This window comes from Chroicocephalus ridibundus, chromosome 3 (assembly GCF_963924245.1).
Source record: "Chroicocephalus ridibundus chromosome 3, bChrRid1.1, whole genome shotgun sequence".
NCBI lineage: Eukaryota > Metazoa > Chordata > Aves > Charadriiformes > Laridae > Chroicocephalus > Chroicocephalus ridibundus.
Window position 1 is genome coordinate 34,994,924 of NC_086286.1, and position 24,086 is coordinate 35,019,009.

General features: G+C 41.5%; 1 long non-coding RNA gene across 1 annotated transcript in view; it reads right to left on the reverse strand.

Moving 5' to 3' along the window:
* Window positions 1-647: 647 nt before the first annotated feature.
* Window positions 648-24,086, reverse strand: part of LOC134512870 (uncharacterized) — a 30,232-nt gene continuing 6,793 nt past the window's right edge. The window contains exons 2-3 of the long non-coding RNA XR_010070278.1: window positions 11,734-11,862; window positions 648-3,425 (exon numbers count right to left, since the gene is read on the reverse strand). This is a non-coding gene — a long non-coding RNA (uncharacterized LOC134512870). The remainder of the gene's footprint in view (window positions 3,426-11,733; window positions 11,863-24,086) is intronic.

The following is a 24,086-nucleotide window of genomic DNA, read 5'->3' on the forward strand; positions in this document are numbered from 1 at the left end:
AGTGGCCTGTCCTGGAGTTCATCTTCCAAAGTGTGCATGTATTTTTCTGGATTTTAAAGGCAACTGCATTTCAGACTGTTAGTACGGAAGGAAAACTGCTGCACTGTAACAGGGTTCAAATCAGGCATATATATTGTCTTCATCAGTGTCTGGAAATATTTCTGTGTTATGACTATGAACCTTAAACATACTATTGCAGGAGATATTTCAGGATTTAAAATCAAAAGCACCTGAACGTACTGAGTGATAAGAATGAGCTGAATAGCAACTATTTAGGAAATACTTTCCTCAAAGCTAAACAGTGAGACCTGTAAGAAAGAACAGAGATGATGAAAGACGAAAAACCAAATTCTGACCTAAAGTACTCCATAAAGTCAAGCACCCGAAGAAAAATACGTGCTTATTTTCCCTGTTGCTTTCTTCTGCCCAGGAACAGCATTGTTAGTGTGCGTGGTGCTCTGCAAGCCAAAAGGAGACACCTCTGTCACTGCCGTAGGTTAAAAACGTTAAAGCTCACCTGCCTTCCTGACCTCACTGTCCCAAAGATGGGCTATCTTTGCTGCCTGAGCTCTGCTAGCTACACAGGTGCTCTCTATACAGAGATATTTCTGCAGGAGGCGTGCCTTTCAGAAAGCTCCCCAGGGCAAAGAGTAGCTGAGGCATCCTTGGCTTTGTGTAAAGCCACTGGATTTGACTTGGTTTTAGTCCAGGTTTTGTCTCATTTTAAGTTTGCTTGAGAGCTGGTGACAGCGTGACTGGGAGGAAAAGAGGGATCAGTGGCAGGTTAGGAAAATCAAAAGACTGGAAAAAACATCTCTGCTTGAAGGAAGGGCTTTGAGCCACCCGTCTAAATGCCTGTTATGAGAGAGGTTCTTCATGCAGTGTAACGTGGTAGCCAGTCTGAGTCTGGCTCCGTGGAAAAATTCTATCGTGATTGCTGGTTATTGCCTCCCTCCAGAGAGGCGTGCTGGGAGGATTTCGCTTCTGGCCGGTCCCCAGGGGTGGTTTGGGGGCTGGTTGTTCCAAAGGTTAATTGACTGCTTTTATGAGCAAGGGGAGAGGAACGGGGAAACAAGTGGCGGCGAGAATATCTGTGGAAAAGGACCAAGTACAAAACTGAGGGTAGTAGTGGATGTCTGCGGCCTGAGCAATGGTTATAGCTTGAAAAATCTCAGATCCTTTGTGCAGAATGAACTGAGGGGTCCAGGGTGGGCTAAAGCGGAAATCTGACTTGGAAATAGACTGTAAAAAACACAGTGACTGTGGTGGTCACTTGCTGTACAAATATATGGTGCAATACCATTCTTATTAATGAAAACATAAAGAACAAGGCAGGAAGAGACAGGATCAGAGCACATGTTGGGATTAGAGTGATTTCCAAAAAAAGGCAAGGAATGAGTGGCCATATACTATGGCAACTAATAAACACTAGTACAGATACAAATCAAGTATTCGTGCATCAAAGTCAAACACCTAACTGCAGACAACTTGCTTTCTTGGTCCTGGAAGCCCTGAATTTGTGAGTTTGGCCTGGATGCCTGACCAGCTCTCAGACTGGACTTTGGGCATGTGTGTGCATAGCACAGCAGTGCACCCACCGCCCCCAGCACCTCAACCTGACAGAAAAGTTTCGTTAGGGAAGGTAATCTATCGGTATGTTTACTGACAACAATTTTTGTCAGAGATAACATCAGAAAAACTGACTTTTGGAGAGACTGGATTTTTACTAGAAATACAATGTAATATTAATGTCAAAAAGCCCATTCAGACAGGAAAGTAAAGGAATTGTTAATGTAAAAAGCATAAGGACAAGACCTTCAAACTAGAGCGAATTGCATTCTTAGTGTATTTTAATACCAGTAGGTTGTGTTTTTTTTTTCTCCCTCAGATCTCAGTAAACAGCCATAGCTGACAGGAGTGGACTCATTTTGTAGGTAGTCTCCACATGGCTTGAAATTACGTCAGAACAGAGCAGTAGCTATGGCAAAGATGAAGCAAACAGTTTAAAAAAAAAAACAAAAACAAAAAAACCTTGCTAAATAGTGGCATTCAGACTTTTTCTTTAGTGTTGTCACGGGGGAACCCATGCTGATTTCTCAAATGATGTCTGCAAGAGAAAAAGAAAGCTCCCTGTGTTGTAAGATGGTCTATTATTCCCACATATCTTGTTTTTAAGCTAGAAAGTTTTAAATCCTTGCATTTTTTTCTTTCTTTTTTTTTTTTTTTTAAACTGTAGACATTTGTGGCTCTGGATGAAGCTGTAGGAGTTTCGAGAACTCTTCTCTAAACATGATTTTAGGAAACAACAGGAGCTGAAAAGCAACTTTCAGCCCAAAAGTGCTGGATTACAGGTTGTAACTGAAGCTATATCCCTCAAATCAGTGGATTCATGTGGACAATGTGTCCCTGTGTGTAAGAAGGAACAAGAAGAGGCAGATGTCAACAGAAACACCCTCAAACATGAAAGAAAAAGTGCTCAGGACCACAGAATTACTGGAGGGCAGGCATCGGGATGTATTCGAGGTTATACCTGCTTTTGCTTATTTCCACTGGCATAGTGCATTGCACGCCTTCCATGGATCAAGGAATATACCCAAGCCACGGTAACCAACAAAGTCTTTGGTGCACATAGATGTCACTTTGAGTGTCACACGATATCAACTATGGTTTCCTGTCTCTTTTCAAATATTTGTAATTTGCCTGGCTGGCATAGACGTGACGTGTGAATATGAGTTGGTGTAAGCGGGAAATGAGATAGTGTCATTGGGCAGGGAAAAAAAGGACCACATGGTGCAGGATTGTCTATTGATAGTCAACCCATGAAAAAACGTGGGCTCCTAAGTTCAAAACCACATAGTGTCAGGTATAGTCCATGCATGTATTTCCTGGAAACTTTGCCAACTGTTTGCAAATAAAATCAGCCGTCGTTATAATGGCATTTCAGATAGAAATATAGACACCAGTGAAGTAAAAGCAGTTTCTTTTTCTTTTCACAATATCTCTTTCTTTTCTGTGATACTTTTACATTCTCAGTAGAGCCCCTTAGAAGTGCTTATTAGAAAAAGGGAAAGATTATTTTTTTTTAAATGCATGCATACAACTAGGGTTCTTAATCCTTATTTAGTCACTAATTGCTGCTTTTTTGAACTAGTAAAATCTCCTGCCTGAAAGTGTCCTGGCCATTTAGCGCACTTGGTGTCTAGCTATGAGCCCATGAGTTTAGGCATCCATTTTTAAAAGCAGGTGAAGCTTTTCTTTGTATTTGTGTCCAGCTTGAATGCCTGTTGCACAGAGTGTGGACGAAAGAGCAACGATAGCGAGGTGAAGGCACGGGCTCAGGTATCAGGAGATCTGCATTCTGTGCCTGGCTCTGCCAGGCCTTCTTCAGATGAGTTGCATCGTCTCTGTGCTTCATTCTTTCCCATCTGCAGAGCAAGGAAAACAAATCTCAATTTACATTGGCATTGCGAGAGCATTAATTCATTACTGTCTGTAAAGGAGATCAATCCTCTGATAAAAGGTGCTAGAGGAATGCAAACTATTTCTATTATATAAATACGAAAATGCGGATACTGTCAAGGTCTGCCTTGGCTACATCAAAAGTTCCAATACCAACTGCAGTCCCTCTGAGAGCTGAAAACTGGCTGGTCTTTGGACATGTGGCAGGATTTGTTAAGTCTGATCAGGGCAGGAATAATATTTAGCACTAGTGAAAATTTTTTTTAGAGGTAAAGTTGCTGTTTCTCGGTAACATAAAGCACTTCACTGTCTAACTTGTCACGGTTGTGTGATTTGCGCTGCAAAGAATGTGCCGCATCTCTGCTACATATTCCTGCTCGCTTCTGTCAGTGGAAAGTATAAGTGGAAAGTGGAGGGTACTCAAGGGCCTGTAAGTGGTCCATCACAGTTCAATGGCCCCTTTTATTTCTGACTATCGAGTCCCCATAAAGTTCTAGTGACAGCCATTAGGTCTTTATGACACGTTCTGGAAGCATCATAAAAGGAACATTTAGGAAGAGACTGAGTGGAGCAAATGAGAAGAGAAGATTTCTATTCAATACTCACCCCAAGTGAGGGTCAACCTAGGACACCTAAGTGCGCAAGCCAAATGTAAGTTATAATAAAGGGGTTGTTTTACAAAAATAAAATGTCTGACTTTTGGACTGTGGCTGGAGTCAGCTATACCTCAGACATATGTGATTCTTGGTGTACTCCTGTTACATATTAAACATACCCTGGATAAAGTTTGTAAATATTAGCAAATGCTTTTCTTTCCCACTATTTGCAAGAATGCAAATTTAGAGGCAAAGTTTCTCAAGTGCTCTAGTCCCATGGGTAAAACCAGCTAGTAATAAGAATATGAAGAACAGTAATTCCTTATTCAGTGTAGTGCCGTTAGCATGGAAGGCTTCTGTGCATTGTCTGTGGCCAGCCTTTCGAGTCCTACTACCGTCTACCTCACCAGTTAGTCCTTCAACATCACGTACCATATTTCCAGTGTGTACCTCCCTTTTGGCATCAGCAATATTTTGTAATGATTCCAGGCCTCAGGCAAGAGAGACTGTTTGAGCACCACAGACAGAATTGCCTCTTGACCTGGTCACAATTTTTCCACCAAAACATATTTTCCAGAAAATAACTCTTTTTCACTGGTAACTTTTTAACTTTTTTTTTCTTCTTTTTTTTTTCCCCTGGAGACACAATGGCACTTTGAAAGTTTTTGGCAGAATCAGGCAAGTTGGCTGCCTGGCTAAAGGTGTGACTGCCTGATGGGCTCACAATCTGGCTAGCATCTTAGGGAACCGGCCAACTTCCTTGGCATCCCTGCTTGTAGCTGAGCGGGTATTTTGGCTGGCCAGTGGACTGGGTTGTTTCCATTTGCTGGAAACTTGGCTGCTGGTGTTTTGTCCTAAGTACAATGTTAGCAGCGTGGAATTTTACAAAAAGCAGAAGCTGGTTTGGTTGGGTTTTTTTTTTTCCTGCCACCACTGGTCACCAGGAATGTACAACACTAAGTTGTTCCCCAGTTATAAAGCTGTTGCATCCACGTGGAAAGGTCTCGATATCACTTTTGACCAGAGTTTGCATTTCAACCTATGTCTAAGGATGGTGGCAGTAGCCTGCAGTCATTTGTGATGTGGTCTAAAATACGACTTATTTTTATTAATTGATTTATTTTTGCAAGAGTAAAAAACAAGATGAAAGCCACTGTGTGCCCTCCTTTTTCCTCCTCAACTTGTGATCTATCAATATATTTCAAAAAGTCTCCTGGCTGAGATTCTTGACATTGAGAAAGTATTAGAATTTTTCCTCATCCCCACTACATGTGAATGCATGTGATGGTCTTGTCTATTATTGTCTATGTAATGAAACATCAGTGCCCCAAAGGCACTGGCCATTCATCTACTTAGGCCAGCATTCTTGACGCTGTCTTGGCTTCTTCCAGGCAGTTTTTTTTGTGCATCAGCAGCAATACATGAGACAGCATGCCTTCTTAGATCTTTTTCAAATGACCCCTTAAAAATTGCCTCTATTTGTCTTCTCTACACAGTTTCTTGAATGTAAATGTAACTAACTGACGACCGTTTTGATAAGGAGTACATAGATGTCATATTTTAGAGGCTAGGATCACTATATTCCCAAGGAATTTGCATGAGTTTTTTTCAGGAGATATGACTCTCTACACCTGAAATGTAAAAATGCTTAATGTCAGTCCCTTTCATAGAGATTTTACATTCAACTTGTCTTGGCCAGCCCAGGAATGTATTTAATATCTAATTGGTGGAACCCTCATATATTCATGCAGACTGTTATATATTTAAACATTCAATGCAGTAAAAATTAAAACTTCTTGACCACAGTCCATCTCCTTGCATCCTCTAAGCTTTCCAATGTCAGACAATACATAGAACATGCATTCCTTCCTCAAGAGTTTGCAAAGAAATTACTGGAACTAGACAAATTTTCAGCAAAGTGTATTTGGATTCTTTATCCAATTGTTATTTACAAATTCAGTTTCAATTAATTAGGTACCTTTGTCTAGAACCTGGTCCTGCTTTTACCACAAAGATAAAGGAGGATGTGACAGATACTGGATTTATCTGACAGCCTGGGAGTAGAGTGTTTATCTGGGCTGTGAGTAACCCTGGGTTAGCACCACAACCCCGCTTTGCATAAAACATTTAAATGTTACAAAAGAAAGACCACAGAAAAGTGTCCAGGAATGAGCCTCCGCCTGATGTGTGACCAACTCCCTGTAAGGCTGGAGCTCCAATCTTTGCGCCTGCAAATGTTTATCCAAAGCGAAAGTGCATCAGCAGATAACGGCTCTTTAACCACATGTGGTGATTGTGTCACTTTTCCAGGAGATGCGCAATGGAGACAGAGGACAGAGTTGCATCTGGATAGCTCGTGTCCTATGGAAGCGCTACAGCCCTTGAGATACTGAATAAAGGGGCAACTGTCTCCCCGGCAGCAGCTCTGAGAACTACTCCCTCTCTACATATTTATATTTCTGCTTCTGTGAAAATTCTTCAAATGAAATATTTCGTGTTAGCAAGAACATGACATGTCAAATTAAATCAATTTCTGATTTTTGTTTGGCAAGAAAATTCAAATTCTGTTTGATCCCAGCTGAATTTTCCTTCAGATTTTTATTTGGCTGCCAAGCCACAAAATCAGTTATTTGGACAGCCATCTAGTAGATGTATCTGATGAAATTGCACAGAAATTTTACCGAAAAATCGCACTGATTTTCTGTGTTTCTGATAACCTCATTGCCAAACAAATATTTTTAACTATTTACCTACCCTTTGGCTCCCACATTTCTGTAAGCTTTCAAGAACAACCAAAATATGCAAACATAGCTTGTCCTTTTCTGGTAGGATTTCCATGTTCAACATGTGGTACCCTCCAAGACCTGGAGAATAATCTGTGTTTCTATGGATGTTTTTAGAAAATGTGTGTATTTTCTCATTATGTTGCACGTGTCACTGAGGAGCCAGATATGTGCTGTCACTTTCCTTTGTAAATACAGCAAGGGAGACATAGGTAGGTAGATTGTTGGCTTGACTCTACCCAGGCAAAGCCTGAAGAAGTAATAAGTGTGTAGAGTCAGATGTTCTTTTATCTTCAGTAAATTTAGGGAGTTAGCAGCCCTTAGAGGCTAGTTTCATCCCACTTCAGCTGAGATACAGTAACTGATCACAGCCATAGTAAAAGTCATAGCAGTGCAAACTAAGCAGACAAGTCTAAATGTCTTCCGGAAGGAGTCTAAAGCTGTCCACACTCAAATAGTTCTGCTTTTTCAGATGAATGGGCAGCAGCTGCTAGTTGCGGAGCGGTAGTTGGAAGCTGAGCAGTGAAACTATTGTACAAATGCATACACCCTAACGTTTGGTCTCAGATGTTAGACCCTACTAGCAGCATGAATTAATAAGGTTATGTTACCAGAAGCACTGCCTGGGAACTGATGCAACAGTTCTAACAATCCAACAACTGCAAGAAAAGCGGGTAATTCAGGGCTACGTTGGAATTAGATCTGCTTCCTCAAACCTGTAGTGCTCTACCTGCATTGCAAAGCTGACCATCTGTCCAACCCCTTTGTTTAAAAGACTGACCTCAGGAGTTGTTTCAGATAGTTACACAGATTAACTGAACAGATGGTTTTAAATAAACATCCACCCAAGTGGTTAGCATGTGCTAATTAATCCAGCAGAGCCAACAGTCATGTTCCTGCATCTTCTCCCATCCAGAGTGGCCAGAGTTCTGTTCCTCCGTGTGGTGCAACTTCTGCAGTGCCCAAAACAGGTACCAACATAAACTCTGGTTTAGCAAGGCATTTAAACATGTGTTTAAATATCACTGCAGCAATCAGACTTGAACCTTGAATGAAGAGCCTTGTTCAATTAGAAGAACACAGGAATTTCCATGAGAAATCAGATTGAACATCCAGCTAGTCCAAGCCCACCTGAGACTGTGGTCAGACCACAGGTTTACAGGGCAGGCAGAAGAAGCCTGCGGCAGGCAGATGGAAATCCATCTGCTCCTGAGTTGTTTAAGTACTAGGCTCTAAGATCAAAGATGATACTCTCCTGTTCTTTTAGTTTATTTCCTAGTCTCCCTTTTCCAGACCACTTGCCATATCACATACTTTTCTCCTGTAGTTCGTACTTGCCTCCGATCTATGAAAATATCAGTCTTTCCAATCACTCTTCCTGTGAGAGGCTTTGGTCCTTTATCATGCTTTTCTGTTCTCCATTCTGGATTTGCAGCAGCCTTTGCAAAGTGGCTTGCCATGGTCCTGTGGCGGTCCCGGGGCATCCTGTTTGGTGCCTGGCACAGCAGGGTGCCTCTCCACTTCTGATTCCTGCTGGTAAGCAGAGGGGTCAGAGAGAGGGATGGAATTTCCCAGCCCCTTTTTGTCTCCATGTGTCATCTTATTGCTGTAAGCTTTGATCCTGAAAACCATTTGCAGTTAAACATGTAAAGGGTTTTTGAGTAAGTGTGCATTAGAGATAGACGTAATTTGAAGGGTGCTGGGACCCTGGGAAATGAAGGAGGTTTGGCTTCTCTGATACAATTAATAAAATTGCAGATAGATCAGCTCAACAAGCATGGACAATTTCAGTTCATTTTGCATAGGTCTCAAAGCAAATGCATGTGAGACCTTGAAAGGTATATGCTGAAACTCTCAGTAAGATTCCAGGCACCTTGAGCTGATGTAAGTTTGGGCAGCTTTAGTCTTAACTTCTCATCTCTCCTTCCCAGCTTCATATTTCTTCCTTCTTCCTTGTGCTAGAACTAATATTTGTGTGTCTACAATATAATCTCATTTGTGAGATGATCCAGTTTAAAAAGAATTAAGTCAGTTTTTTTGGCAGCCGCCAAGGTCACTTGCAGGCCTATGGACAATTTACATCTTTTTTTTCCATGGTAAATGGGATGTAAAAGGTTCATAGGCTTTGAATTCACCAGCCACAGAAGGACACGTGTCTCCCATCTCTTCCACTCAGCTGTGGGAATTTCTAACCTTCTAAAATTCCCTTTTCTGCTTGGTGGTAGTGTCTAATTAATTTTCTCTTAGTGTTCAGAGCTGCACTGCATACAGGAGCACTGTATCTTCAGAGCAAACTCTTAAAGCCAGAATCAGACCATACTTTTGGCGAGAGGCCACTAGAGCGGGAGAAGCAACAGACCTATTTATAATAGGCATTTTGTCCATCAAAAGAATGTCAACAGACAAATTACCGTAACCTGCCTGAACCAGCTCAGCCCTCCTGCAAATGAAAGCCCAGATTGTATTGGGAGTGTTTGTTTTGTCATTTTTTAAATAAATGAAGAAATCAATGGTGTATTGAGAGCAGCCAGTAGAGCAAGTAGTCATTTTAGATGGACAGCCCCAGAACCCTTACTGCTGGCACTAAGTGACCGCAGTTCTGGCTGGTATCTGCACTAATCCTACCTGGGTAAACACAGATTTGCCCAAGTCACAAATTAAAGCTGTATCAGCTGCCATGCTTTCATCTGCTAGTTTCAGGAATGTGGTTGCTGCACTGGATCCATCTGGAAATTACCCCCCCAAGACAGATTGCTTGTCAGTATCTCCTTAGGGCTTGTCTTCAGTGCTAAACGCTGCTTTTTCTACCCTTTTTTTTTTTTCTTTTTTTTTAACCTCGGGGTAGCTGATGTGTATCAACTATCCAAAGATAAAAGGAAAGGTAAAGAGTACCTGCAGCCACAAGAACAGTTGCAGTGGGACAGGGGAGAGATGCTGGCTGTGGGGTAGAGCCTTAGTACAGTAGGACTTTGTAAACTTTGGGACACTTGGGAGCTGCCTACCATGTCATCTCGTTCATGCTGGCGCATGTGCTGGGTGAATGAGACTTGGGGTAGAGGCTGTACAATGTGCACAAGAAACACACAAATTTTTTAAATCATGATTTTGTCGTCCTGACTTTTTCATTTTGAACTGTAAAAAGACGTCAGTTCTGTACTCTTCGTACTGTGTCACACACAGGGTGTACCTTCATCTTGGTCATTTTATTGTATGATAGCCCTTTCTATTGACAGAGAAGTAGCTTGTTGCTATTAATTTTTTCAAGGCAGTGCACTGGGAGGAACATTGACTGGAACTGCATTGCCCAGCTGTCCCAGGGCCACAGACAGAATCCCAAAACTTCACAGTGCAAATATAAAGGGCTGGTGTGGTCAGGCCACAAGGTCCATCAGCAAGCCCTGACACATTTGGCCGTGTTCTGCTAGCAAGACACAGAAAGAGGATATCCTATGAGTCTTTTATATAGATATTTAGATATTTTTCTGTTCAAATCACCTTTCCTCTTCATGGGAAATACTTGCCTCTCAGAAAACTAGGATTAGTGATACGTTTTTTGTTACTCACATTACAAGGCGAGGTCTTTAAATTTAACCAAGAATATATGACGATGATGTGTCTCAGATTTTGAATTGATACCATCGTGTCCAACGGAGGTAGAAGACGAAAGTATTAAAACTCTTTTGTTATCTTAAATTAATCAAATTAAAGTATAAGGCCAGGAAGGAAAATTAAGTTCATTAAGCTGTTTTAAGCCATGCTAACATTTTGCTTTCTCAGTGTATTGACACCACCAGAAGATCTCCCCATTCCTAGCTATTCCTGAGTCTCCGCATTATAGGACAGCTTAGCAGCTGGCTTTTTAGCCTGCGTGTTTGCAGATCTCTCTTTGACTACAGTTTCACTTTGCATGCCATCTTTCCCTCTTCCACGCCCTACTCTTTCCCCTCAACAAGAGATGCAAATACCAGATAACTGACAGTTTAAGAACTTGTGATCACCACTGGCTTTCATTGGTTGGAGATTGTTATTAAATGAGACATTAGAAATCCCCAGGCATGGAAAATGTGTAGCTAGCTTGGAGTTCAGGGCTCTCCACAGATCTTATGCCTGGAGATCTGAGATTTCTTAGATGTTAAGGTTCCTGTTGCTTCTGACTGTGAAGGCAAACTCGAAGCGGTCACTGCTCCTAACCTGCAGCTGGTCGAATTTAAACAATCCTAGTCAGAAATGTGAGTTCTCTCTTTGATCTCTCTGAACTGTTAATTGTTTATCCTCAATTAAATATTTACTTCGGACTTGTTTTCTAATCTAGGGCTTTATGTCGCACAACACAGGTGCAGACTCTTACCATTTCAAGACCACTGATATTATTTTCAAGAAAAGCTTAAGTTTTAGTGTCTTGCAAAAAGACTGAGGCTCCTAGACGTGCACATAATACATGCACGTAATTTCTAGAAGGAGTCTTAGGCTTCTAAATCACTGAAGTGTGTTTGAAGGTTAACCCCTTTACAGAAAAGAAAACTATAATGATTAGACAGAAAACACCCGGATACATAGTAAGTTATGAGTGGCTGTAAGGATTTAGCTTAAGTCAGTAGGCAATTAACTGAAGCTAAATCAACACAGAGAATGTTATGTCCACTCAGATTACATTGGTTTAACATCAGTTTCTATACAAATGTAAGACTTACTTGCCTAACACCTTTATAGCTCCATGAGTGTAACTTTACACAAGGAACTGCTCTGAGAAATGTGAACACCTCTTTCAGTGACACCAGCCCCTAGGTCATCATTGCTATAATGTCACACTGCACCCTAAATTAAATGAGTATAACTATTTGTTATCACATACATTTAGAATGAGAATACTGATATGGTACAATATGATCACCCACCACTTCTGGGAGTCCTGAAGGTCTTCCCAGCAGAGAGGTCTCATTTTACGCAGACTCCCACATTCCCAGCAGTGGCACTCAGAGACAGTCCTTGACCAGAGTTGGCTGTCAGAGCTTACAGTGCTTGACCTGGAAGATAGGAAGCAAGGAAACTTTTAGACCACCGGTTTTGAAACAACCCATATGGCAAGGCAGGGCTGATAGCAGGGGACCTGGAAGCCTTGAAGGCTAAATCTGAGCCACCAAGTCAGCACTGGGGCACTGACACTGAGCTATGGACCTGGAAGCTCAAGTTCCTGGTTACTTTCCAGACCTATTGGCTAGACTCTGAGCAAGCTGCATGTTGCCAGTGGATCCAACCTGCATTTCATCAGAAGTGCACTGAAAATACTTTCATAGAATCATAGAATGGTTAGAGTTGGAAGGGACCTTAAAGATCACCTAGTTCCAACCCCCCTGCCATGGGTAGGAACGCCTCCCACTAGACCAGGCTGCACAAAGCCCCATCCAGCCTGGCCTTGGACACCTCCAGGGATGGGGCATTGACAGCTTCTCTGGGCAAACTGTTCCAGTGCCTCACTACCCTCACAATAAAGAATTTCTTCCTAATACCTCATCTAAATCTACCGTCTTTCAGTTTAAAACTATTTCCCCTCGTCGTATCACTCCACTGCCTGATAAAGAGTCCCTCCCCACCCTTGCTGTAGGCCCCCTTTAGCTACTGGACGGCTGCTATAAGGTCTCCCCGAAGCCTTCTCTTCTCCAGATTGAACAACCCCAACTCTCTCAGCCTGTTTTCATAGGAGAGGTACTCCAGCCATCTGATCATCTTTGTGGCCCTCCTCTGCAATCGCTGCAACAGGTCCATGTCCTTATGTTGGGGGCCCCAGAGCTGAACGCTCGATCCCACTTCTCATGTTTCCAACAGAGATGTTAAACAGCACCAGTCCCAGTACCGACCCCTGAGGTACACCACTTGGCACAGGACGCCACTTGGACATTGAGCCGTTGACCGCAACTCTTTTGAGTGCGGCCATGCAGCCAATTCCTTATCCATTTTGGTGAAACTTTTTGGGGTTTGTGAGTATGTATTTTCTAGTAAAATACTTTTACATTGCAAATTTCTCACTACTCTCAACAGTTAAATTTTCCCAGTTGCCTTTTGGCATATTCACACAGTCTGTCCCAACATATTCGATTCATTTGGCTCTGCTAGTGCTTGGAGATCACCTACAATTAATTTTCCAGGAAGAAGGACAATAAAAAATTAAAGGTGACCTTCACAAAGATTCTTGTCTTTCTCTGCCTTTGAGGTCTGAGTACATAAAATTATCGTGTATATGTTAATGACACTCTACTTCAGCATCATGTCACCTGCCAGTGATTTTATGGTTAATCCATATATATTATTTCACACACCCCCAATTCTTATTAAGTTTTCTACATGTCTTTAGACCATTGCCTTCCCTGAACAAGCATACTCCTTTTCTGAATTCTGTTCACCTAGTATATAGTGGGGGATACTATAATAATAGCATAATATATCATTAATATAATAAATGTTTTAAAGCAGTTACTATTTTATATGTATGGTATCATTTAATGTCTTTCCTGGTAAAAAATAAGTATAATAATCACTGTGCTGAATCATCAGCAGTTCTTGAGCTTAAGAATGTGTAGTCTAAAAGGAAAACTTATAAAAGCATGTAGGTATTCATTTATTCACTGGATTCTGATTCAGCAGAACTCTTAAGCGCTTACCTAAATTCCTGTGCAGCAAAGCACTTAAGCTTGGATTAACTCAAGGTTTTAAATACATTTCTTTTCAAGAAAATACTTAAGCTAAATATATCCGTAATCAAACTGCATTACAATTCCACATTGACTAGGATAGCCAGATGGGTTTAAAAGGAATCACAAAAAAGTCATTTGGGCCATGTTTCCACTCAGAAATTGTACTGCTCCAACTATCTTCTAAAGTGCAGATGAAGATATATTGACAGTGAAGTGTTTATATCAAAGTAACTCACTACCATATGAATATCTGTGGTTTTCCACTGCTTTTTTCCTATAGGTTTCAGCTACGTAGTTGTGCTGGTCAAAATATTATAGTAATATGAAATAGTCCACACTGGAAATGACACAGAAATGAATAACCTCATCTGTCAAAGACATCATGAGGTTATGAAGATAGAGCTGGATGGAAAAATACTTGCTGTGCCTGTAAAAATGTTCCTACTTCTTAGTTAACCAAAGGGTTCCCAAATGATTAGGCTTTTTGGGTAAACACAAATGCAGTATATCACTGTAACAAAATAAAATAAATATGAGGATAGTAAAGACTGAGTGGGAGACTAAAAGAAGTATAGCTTTATCTATATTGTCAATGTCTTTCATGCCCTGGTTTCTGTTTCCATTCACATATTGCAAGTGGCATAAACGTTAGACAGTAACTGAAGAAATGAAACTGGAGCACACCAGTAGGAAGCAGCACTATAACAGAGCAACCTCGTATAATGAAGCTATATTTCAGTAGTAGGTAAAAAGAAGGGCAGCTAGCAGCAGCCAAAAACCAGCAAAGGACAAAGAATACCCATAACAGCACGTCTTCTGCAATAATCAGTGGACAGGATTAATATTCTTTTTGATGCTTTCATTTTTACGGTTGAAATTTTCAAGTAAAGTAACACATCCTGACCTTAAAGTGAATTACAAAGGGAAAAATAATAGCTTTTCTAGTTCTCTTGAGGTTCTGGAACTGAAAGGAATTGTCAATGCTATTTTTTAAAGACTGGTTTACCTACAGGACTCTCTAGGGATCTTGGATGTTTTATAGTGAGCTTTTTATTTTTGTTTATTTGAATTACTGGCATCAGCTTCTGATTAAATAATGTCTGAGAACAGGAAGGAAGGAAACATAAAGTCCTTCGCAAAGACTTCTTTGTCACCTAACACTTCATAGGGCATTAGAATTGGAAATTTGCAAACTAGAAACTGAATTTTAAGTAGGCAGAAAAGTCCCCATCACCTCAGTTAATCAGCATTCATTTTTCTAGTTGGCTGATGTCCTATACCAGTGTCTGCTCCTCGTATAATACTTTTTCTAAAATTTTATCATTCTTAAATTTCTACTGATATTTTTTTCCTAAAAAATAAACCAAGGTAGAGAATCTATTAATTCAGAGGTATTCTTTCGCTCTTTATTCTAAAAGGAGAAAGTACTGAAATCTTTTTTGTGTTATGACTGAAGAAGAGTAATTTGCAGGTAATATTTTGGTTTCCCAAAATTTGCTGTGAATCTTTGATATTAAGATTTTAAAGGCCATGTGGTAATAGAATTTGAGGTAAACACTTTTGATTTAATCCAAAACCAGATCAGTATGAGATGCCCCTGGAGAAGTCGTCAAGTGGTTTGATCAATTCCTAACATCTTAAATTGATTAATGCTCTTTTCTCTGACAGGGAATATGCAAGTATACAAACCTATAAGCCTATAATATAAACCTATGCCTGTAGGCATATAGGCAAAGCCACATTCATGACTCCTAGTACTTGCTCTATGGTTCCTAAAATGAATTTGAAAAGCCTAGGTGTGCCATTACCACGACCCAAACTTTAATTTGATCACTAAATGTGAAATGTAGGATGACTTCTAATAAGACCTTTCTTGGAATTCTCAGCCGTGTAGAAACTGAAAATCATATTGGGAAACTGTTTTGTAAACATGCAAGTGCGAGGTGTTACATTATAAAATATGAATATCTGGAAGATATTTCTGTTTCCATGAGAAATTGATGAGAGTTGAATTCTCCAAGGTTAGGTGAATTATCAGTCATTGTAACCACCCAATTTTATCCTGGACTGATCATGCAAAAATACTTTCATTTTTTTTTATACTACAGAAACTGATAATACAGACAGAGAGTTGGCAGACACAAACCTTAAGCCATTTTATTTTCCTACATTCATTTGCGAAGCTCATAACTATGTGTTTGTCTGTTCTCTAAAGAAAAAAAATATTTAGAAAGATTGGTGCCAGAAACCCAGTGCTCACGGAACCCTTTGCTACCAACTTGGTGCCAACGAGTGGCCAGCGGGACTGGTGACACACTTCCTTTCTGAGCACTGACAATACAGAATTTGAATAGTGCGTTGCATAACTTCAAGATTTGCATTCCAAAAAAATAGAGCAAGAGTTGCAATGATGAGCAAACCGAAATCCAAACACCCAGAGTATGAAATCAGCTATTCTCATAGGCCACTACGGTTTGAAAAAATTGCCAGTCCTGCTGTCCCACTCACATTCCCAAAACATGACAACCAAAGACTATCTTGGGCAGAGCTCCACCGTCCCATTCTCAATTGGCTATGCACCGTTAAGGCTCCAGAAGTAAAGTGGACACAGCCAGATATGTTCTGTGCATCTTTATCTATCTATCTGTTTAAAAACATATAGGGTTATAATGTAATGTGATAAAAACCCATTATAGGAAATGAATGCAATAGAACAATTTTTAGATTCCCCTCTTAACTACCCATAATACACATATGAATCCATCTGTGAATGCAATATTCATTTACACATGCAAATTGCATAACTGATTGAACAGTTACCAGACTTGTGTGCTCAGGTGGGGGATTATTTTAACATCTACTTCAAATTGTGTGGATGCAGTGTAGGCGTTCTGCTGAGTTTATGACTAATATCCCTCAGGGGAGAGCTATGAAAGGGAGAAAATAATCTGTCAAGAACATACTTAACTTGATTAGTTTGAGCCTAAACATTTGAGCAGCTTTTGAACCTGAGCCGAGGTGGTTCCAGGAACCTTCTCTAAGACAAGCGCCTCTGACTGCAGGTTCAGGATTGGTGTCTCTTCCTTATTAAAGGAACATATTGTACAAGTTAAAGGATATTATGCTGGATCTGGAAAATATTTTACAAGCATGTAGTATGTGTGTGTTTAGATACTTCAATACTACAGGCACTATTTTCAGACAGTATTGTGTATTTAGGGCATGACCCTGACTCAGGAGGCTACATATAGCAGGGTTTGTTTGTTTTTCAGTTCTGTTGCTTTTTATGTTTCTGCTCATCACTATGTTTAAACCTTCCTCTTACTTTACACGTCCACTGACTGCATGCTGCTTCTACGACAGTGTAGACAGTCCATCTCTATGCAAAGAAGGGACAAATACTTTTGTTTTTCTTTTAAAAAAGCGTTGTTTCTCCTCATATGCTGGACCTTGAGAGGGGAATGTACCTTCAGAAGTGACCAGCGCCCTTCAAATTCTTATCTAAAGGAATCCCACAGGAAACCTTGGAGCTCTTACAAAAATTTGGACTGTCTGTTATTTATCAGATTTACAAGGACACTAGTCTTTGGCTATCAAGCCCTCTTGAAGCCACCACTGTCCTCTCTCCTTCTCCTTGCTTTTAAGAGAGATAAGCATTGAGAGGTAAGCATTGACTTAAGTTTGCTTCATACTATCAACCTGTAGTACAAGCAGGTAAACTATAAACGTTGGCAAGATTTTAGCTCAGTATTAGCCCTGAAGCCCTGACATCAGCACCCAATTATGTCAAGTGACAGGCTGTCTAGCAACTGACAACAAACATTTGGACCCAGCCTTTACTGGATGGGGAAACCATAAGAGCATCTTTCTCACAGTAACCAGTGGTCTGCTATCATTTCCCTGATTTGTTAGTGTCTTTCATGGTTGCACATCTCTCAACATCTTCTTAGTTACCAAGTTGCCGGTATTAATTTTTCTCCCGTATGAAAAGACCCATACATTTCATGTGAGGCTGGCTCTTAGTGACAAGCCAGAAACTGAAGTAACTTCTCTTGAGTAACAACCCAGAGGCTTATTATAAAACTACCTTTTAAACCGTATTTCAATTGTGTCATTGTAATTACATGCATGTAAAGCACTGCACAAACATCCAATGCTTGGGAAAGTTAAAAGGGATGGCTTGACAAATACAGCCTATTCTAATAGCTAAGCAGCAACTGCGTTCAGAAACTATTTCTGGAGTATGATAATACAGTTTGGGCGTCTCTTAGTATCCCTCCCTGAGTGAACCTGGGAAGCATCCAAAAAGAAGGCAAATAAAAAATTTCAAAAATAACATTATGTAGAGCCATGACATGTTGGTCAGGTGAATTAGTGAGAATGATGGTGACAGAGAATATTGTCCAGCAGGAATAGGAGGCAAAACTCTCATGTTCCAGTCCCAACTGATTCCCTGGCCTTGTTCTTGCAGTCCTTTTCTTGCTTCCCTTTCCCTCCCTGCTTTTGTTGTACTGTTGGTTTTTTTTTTTTGGTTTTGTGACCTAGGGTAATTCAAACAACCCCATCAGAGCTGCCTGCGAAAACACATTCCCACAACTCAAAGCTGTAGTTAGTGCTAAATAATGCTTATAAATTAATAATTAGATAAAAGGTATAAAACCACTGTATTTCTATTATTACAGCAATTCAAAGAGCTTCTAATGGTATATTTTTGGGCCAAATCCTGACCTGTTTGCAACTCAGAGCAGGGTAAAAGCTTTTTCAGCCAATGATCATTTTGTACTACTTCCAACTTGCTGAAATATGTTCTGTCCATCGTTGAGGAGTTCCTGATGAATCCAGCCTGTTTTAACTTAAGAGTGCTTCAGTTTATGACACAGTTATCTGTGCAAATGTGCAGGCCTATGTCATTAAAGTTCACTGTTTTACACAGTATATCTTCACATGTACTTGTCCCCAGCTTTCTTAAGCATATTATTTAAAGCATTTTAAACAATGAAATTAGTATGGCCACTGCACTCACAACTCATTTTTCTACATTTTTACCTTGAGTGATATCTCGCGCACACTATTCTATAATAAACAATCCGTGACAACAGAGGTTAAAGTGAGGTGACAACAGAGATGGGTCTGCTCCAAAACTCCAGTCCTAAACGTAGGTGAACTTCAGCAAGCTCAAAGTGCAGGGCAATGAAACTCAGCCCTTTCTCAAGTCCTTCTTTTCCTGACTTCATGGGCTCCTTTCATTTTCTGTGATACAAATTAGTCCTCACCTGGGGCATTTGCATTTATTCCTCTGAAACACAAGTTTAAACTGAAGCTGGTGCTGGGAGGAGCATCCTGCTAGCACAGAAAAGAGAGCTGGTGGTTCAGAAACAGAGCTGCTGGTTCCTCTTTTTTCTTGCTGGTTGAAGAGGCACTGTTTATCTCACTGCCTCTCCTTCCTTCAGCTGGTGCCATGAGATTTCCTTTCCTCTTTCACACTTCTGCCACTGCTGACACCCTTCTGAGAGCACAGACAGCCACAGTTTCTGTGTTTGAATAGAAGGCTTTTCAGTACTTTGGCTCTGAAACACAGGAACCCAAAGAACTCGTGTATTCTCTGACATCCTTGCTATAATTTTTTTTTTTTAAATTCTTTAACGTACACTAATCCCTTGACAATTTAATGTTTTTCTAGGGAAAAAGGAACAATATTTGCTTTGTGAGGAAGCTACAAGGAGCTTAGTAACCCGTATGGTAACAGATTCTTATGAAAAGAGTCTCTCTAGCCTAGCATGAACAAAGTAATCTTTCAGCAACAAGGTACAAGGCGCAGCATTCTTAGGAAAGTAGAGAAGGCCTTGGGCTGATCTGGTAAAAAGAGACTAAAGGCTGACAGGTTACCGCCATTCGGCAAGCCAAATAGCATCCAAGAAATACATGGTTCACTGTGTGAAATTTCTCCATATTTAAGAAGAAAAGTCAACCCCGGTCATTGTTTCTGTGGTTGTGATGGCGGTGACACGATCCACTGGTAGGTGCCAAGAGGAGCCCTGCTCAGCCTGTGGCATTTGGAGTGAGATTCATTCTGCTGCTGCTCCATCCCTCCCGGCAGCTCTCACCCCACAAGGTAAGGGCTGTTGCCAGCCCTGCGGCCGCAGAGAGGAAGCTCTCGAGCCCGGAGCTGGAGCAGGTGGAGGAGACCCCGCAGGGCCCCGCATTCAAAGCAACCTTGTGAAGCAGCCACGCGTCTTGCCGGCAGCGGCATGCCCTGCGCATCTCCTCCATGCATGATCTGACAGGCCCGGTGTCAGCTCCCGTCTAGGAGCCGAGATGTGGGCATGCATTCTCAAGCGATGATTCCCTCCAACCTCCTCCTCTCTCACGTGATGCAATTCCCCGGGAGCCTCGCCGTTCCAGGCTTTTGACAGTTCGGAGGTCTGCAAAGGGTTGAGCCAGACTCGTTTTGTATTACGGATGAAATGCGTCTGGGAAGACGGTTAGAATAGGACCTGTCTGTCTATAAGACCTGGAGGATTTTAGAGGTATGGGAGACTTGTATCCATCCCCTGCATAAACAGAATTTCTTTTGATAGATATAACAGATTTCTGTCTGGACCAACAGGAGAGGAAAAATCTGAAAGAATTAACAAGCTGTTTGTTTTTTAAGGAGGTGCTTGTTGGTTTATTTGCTTCGGCAAGTGCACTTGGGAGCCTTGACCCATGTCACCACAGCCACCATACTCAGCTGAGCCCTTTTGCAGCAGGTTGGAAAGGCAGACCAATGCTCCGTGCCAGGCACCGAGTATGACACAATGTTCTGCTAACTAGCGCTGCAAATAGCAGACACTCAAGTGGGAACGTTTCTGAACAGAAACTGCACTGTCCAAGCATGAACAACGTATGGAGGTGGACCACTCAAACAGGAGAGAGCAGCATTGTAAAAGCTTTCCCCTGCTGCAGTAGTTGCAACCTTCGTTTATTGTCTTCATAGTTCAGTAGGCACAAGGGCTTCGGTGTTCCTTTGCAGACTGAGAAGAAGAAAAATAAAGATCCCCACTGCTCCCAAATAATCAAAATTCTTCCAGGTGCAGAAGTGTAACACAAGAGTTATATCCCGCTTACAGCCAACCTGAGTATTAAGGAGAACTGAGGTGCTGTATAAACCGTACCCTGGCCCTGCACACAGGGAGGGCTGAAATTCACTCCGTATTGTGCTGTGCACAGTCCTTCAGTGAGGCAGTCAACACAAAGAATAAAAAATATACCAGTATTACCATTCTTATCCTATGCATGTATCTCGTTCCACTGTCTTCCCTGTTGGCCCAACAAGTGTTAATATTACAGCAGAGGCAGCTCACCCAGCTAGAAGACAAGCTGGCTGCAGGACTGGCCATAGAGAAGATACTGGGAGAAGAAACAGAATATGAGGATCTGTCAGAGCTCAATGGGAATAAGTTGCGTGCCTAAAACTCCCCCCAGAAGAACAATAAAGCTGTCTAGTTTGGAGAACTTTTTTAGTATAGAAGACTTTATAGCTCAGCTTTGTGAATGTGACTGGTTCAGCTGAGGGCTTTGCCTGTCGCAGGTGGCGTCTGTCAGTTTCAGTGGTTTTTCACAGGTGCCTAAAAGACGATTTGTGAGTTCTGATATATTGCCTGGAAGTGGCCTCCCATATGTGAGATAATACTTAGTGTTACGGAAAGATAGGACTTTTTGTGCCCTGCATTCCAGTTCATGTGTAACCTCCCACTCTCGTTTTACCTACTTTACCAACATATCATTTGGATAGTTTTAGGAAATATAAATGTGCTGGGAGCAGGAAAAGCTCTACTGACTTTTTCCTCTATGACTACATAATGTCTGCCTTTCTGTGGAGCTGAGTTTAAAAGTTGGATCAGGTGTGCTGGAGTCTCTTCTCTTACCCAGTCAGTTTAAAAACAGGCATAAATGGTGTAAAGAGACTGACCAAAAAAGGCAGCGAACTGGATATGCAGCTTTGAAGTTAGTTCAGGAGAATATCAGAGTCATTCTTTCCATTGTTATTTGAACGCTCTCATTACTGCATGGTACGGTGTATTCTTTGGAAAAGAAGAGGAGTGCATATGGGGGAACAGATTGGACAGTGTTATAGTCTGAAGTTATTTGCTATTCACTCTGCAAGGTACAACCGAAAACATAATTCACTGCAGTGACTAACTGAAAGGTGCACGTTGCTTCTGTATGCATTGGCAAACTGTCAAGCTGCTTGTGTGAGCTCTTCCTTGCCCCTGCACCCTGGCCCTCATGCGGGGTACTCCACTGTTGTGAAATGCCTGTGTGGAACTGCAAGAGTCATACATGGAAAAGACCGAGAGGTTATTTGATCTGTCTCCTTAGCAGTGCCAGGTTGCACCTTGTATATTACTCAGGGCATTTTTATTCTTTTTTTTCCTTCTCTCTGCCACTGTTTGAAGGTATTAAAACCTGCTACCCCCACAGGACTGAATTCAGGCTTTCTGTCTAAACCATGATCAATGTAACAATAGTAGATTTCTGATACGGAAGACTGCTGGTCTCAGAGGCATTCTCCACCAAGTGGAGACCAGAAGGAAAGAAATGGTTCAGATTTTAATAGCATCCTAAAATGTGGCATCTGTGTTCAGAAACAGATATGAGTTTGCATCAAGATTAAATGGAGAAAAAACATTTTTAGTTTAGTGACTCCACATATGAAAGCCAACTTTTTTTTCTGGAAAATAAAAATGATAGCTGTAGTGTCTCTTCATTGTGTGGCCCTGTTGCCTACAACGCCTTCAGCGAAGGCCTGCAATGGCAGCCAGCCTGCACAGAATCACAGAATTGTAGGGGTTGGAAGGGAACTTCAGAGATCATACAGTCCAACCCCACAACAACCCTTCCTGAAGGCTCCAGTGCCAACTTACTGCAGTAAGCTACGTTTCTTACTGACAACTTTTCCTACACTACCCAACTTCCTGCAGTAGCAGCCTCCCCACTGTGTCTTGCCAGCGAAGGACCACACCAGCTTCTCCTGCTCTTCTCTACTAGTGATGTTAGGTATCAAAATCTCCTCTCTGCTTTACCTGTGAGCCCCAGTAATGTCCTTCCCACACTGCTCTGTTAACGGGCGCCAGATTTCCACACGTTATCATGATAATGGATATTCCAACTGTAATCTTTCCACATTGCTCTCCAAGCAGATTTAGACGCCAGCATTGCAGCATGTCCTACAAGCAGGCCAACTATAAAGAAGGGCAAAGGAATTTAATCTCTCAAGATTTCATACAAGGCATCTGAACATTCCAATAGAGAGCTGCAAAATAACTTGCTTCCCGCTGATGAGAATAATTATTTGTTAGTTAACGTATAGTTGTGTAACTAGGGCCTTTCCCGGCATTAGGAGGAAATTTGAGAGGCAGGTCTTCAGCTGATACATGCAGGTTTAATGGTCTTGTCCCAAGTGGTTGTAAAAGACTAGTGTTGAGACAAGCCCAGAACTAAATGAGGCCTTGTTTATTAAGCAAGGCTGCTGTATTTGCACTAGACAGCACAGCAGAAGAAAGACATTTCTGACAGTTCTTTTATTCAGCTGGCTTAAACATTGCTTATTTGTCACGTTTTAATAGCTCTGTGTCAATTATCAGTTCCTTTAGTCGAAATGGAAGTTGCATTGTCATCTGTTTAGAATAGACACACATTGAAATAACATATGACACAGTTAACGTCAACTGGCAGGTTCTGGCCACTTCTGTTTAGTGAAAGCAGCACGGTTTCTTCAACCCAGCTAAGGAAAATTATGTTTTCAGTAGGGCAGAGGCAGCTGTCGCGTGGTCTGTTGTACACATAGAACAGTAATTTCAGCAAGGCAGTCCAAGCCTGTCCACATGCTTGTGACACAGTGGGAGTAATGCAAGACTGTACACTCCAGACCACTTTTAGACTTATTTTGGAAGTGGGGGAGGGGGGTGTGGTGGGGAGGTGTAGTTTCTGCAGGACACACTTCTGCACTCAAATATGGGCTGCAGCAATCAGAACTCCCGTATGAAAATTAAGGGCTTCAGGCTTCTTGGTATATTGCCAGGGCAACCTTAACTTGGGCAAAATGTTGCTGCTCCTCCTTCCCCTGTGAAATTTCATCACAAAAGATGATGATGCAAATTACTTTATAGGATCACAGACACACCTTTTATTAACTCTGATTGTCACTGAATTGCAAAAGATCGGGGGGGTGAGAGTAGGAAGTGAGGCAAGGGTAGGAGAGGAGGCAGACTTAAGAGCCAGGCTGCCCAGCCTGGTTAATCTTTATTGTTATAAGTATCCCCAGTCAGTGAGAGTTCTTGAGCAAAGGCTGCTGACCTGAGTGTTTGCAGATTGGTCCCATTATTTGCATACGCTTCCTTGTTCCAAAGAGATCTGAAGCACAAGCAAGGAAAGTGCTGAATTTTCTGTCCTGACTGAAGCAATGCAATCTGCGGAGTTCACCCATCTCCTTACTGACTCAATCTTCTAAAATAAATCAGCTGCCCCATGTAGTTTTTATTTCCTCCTCCTCCCTTTTTCTCCTTCTCTCTTTGGCA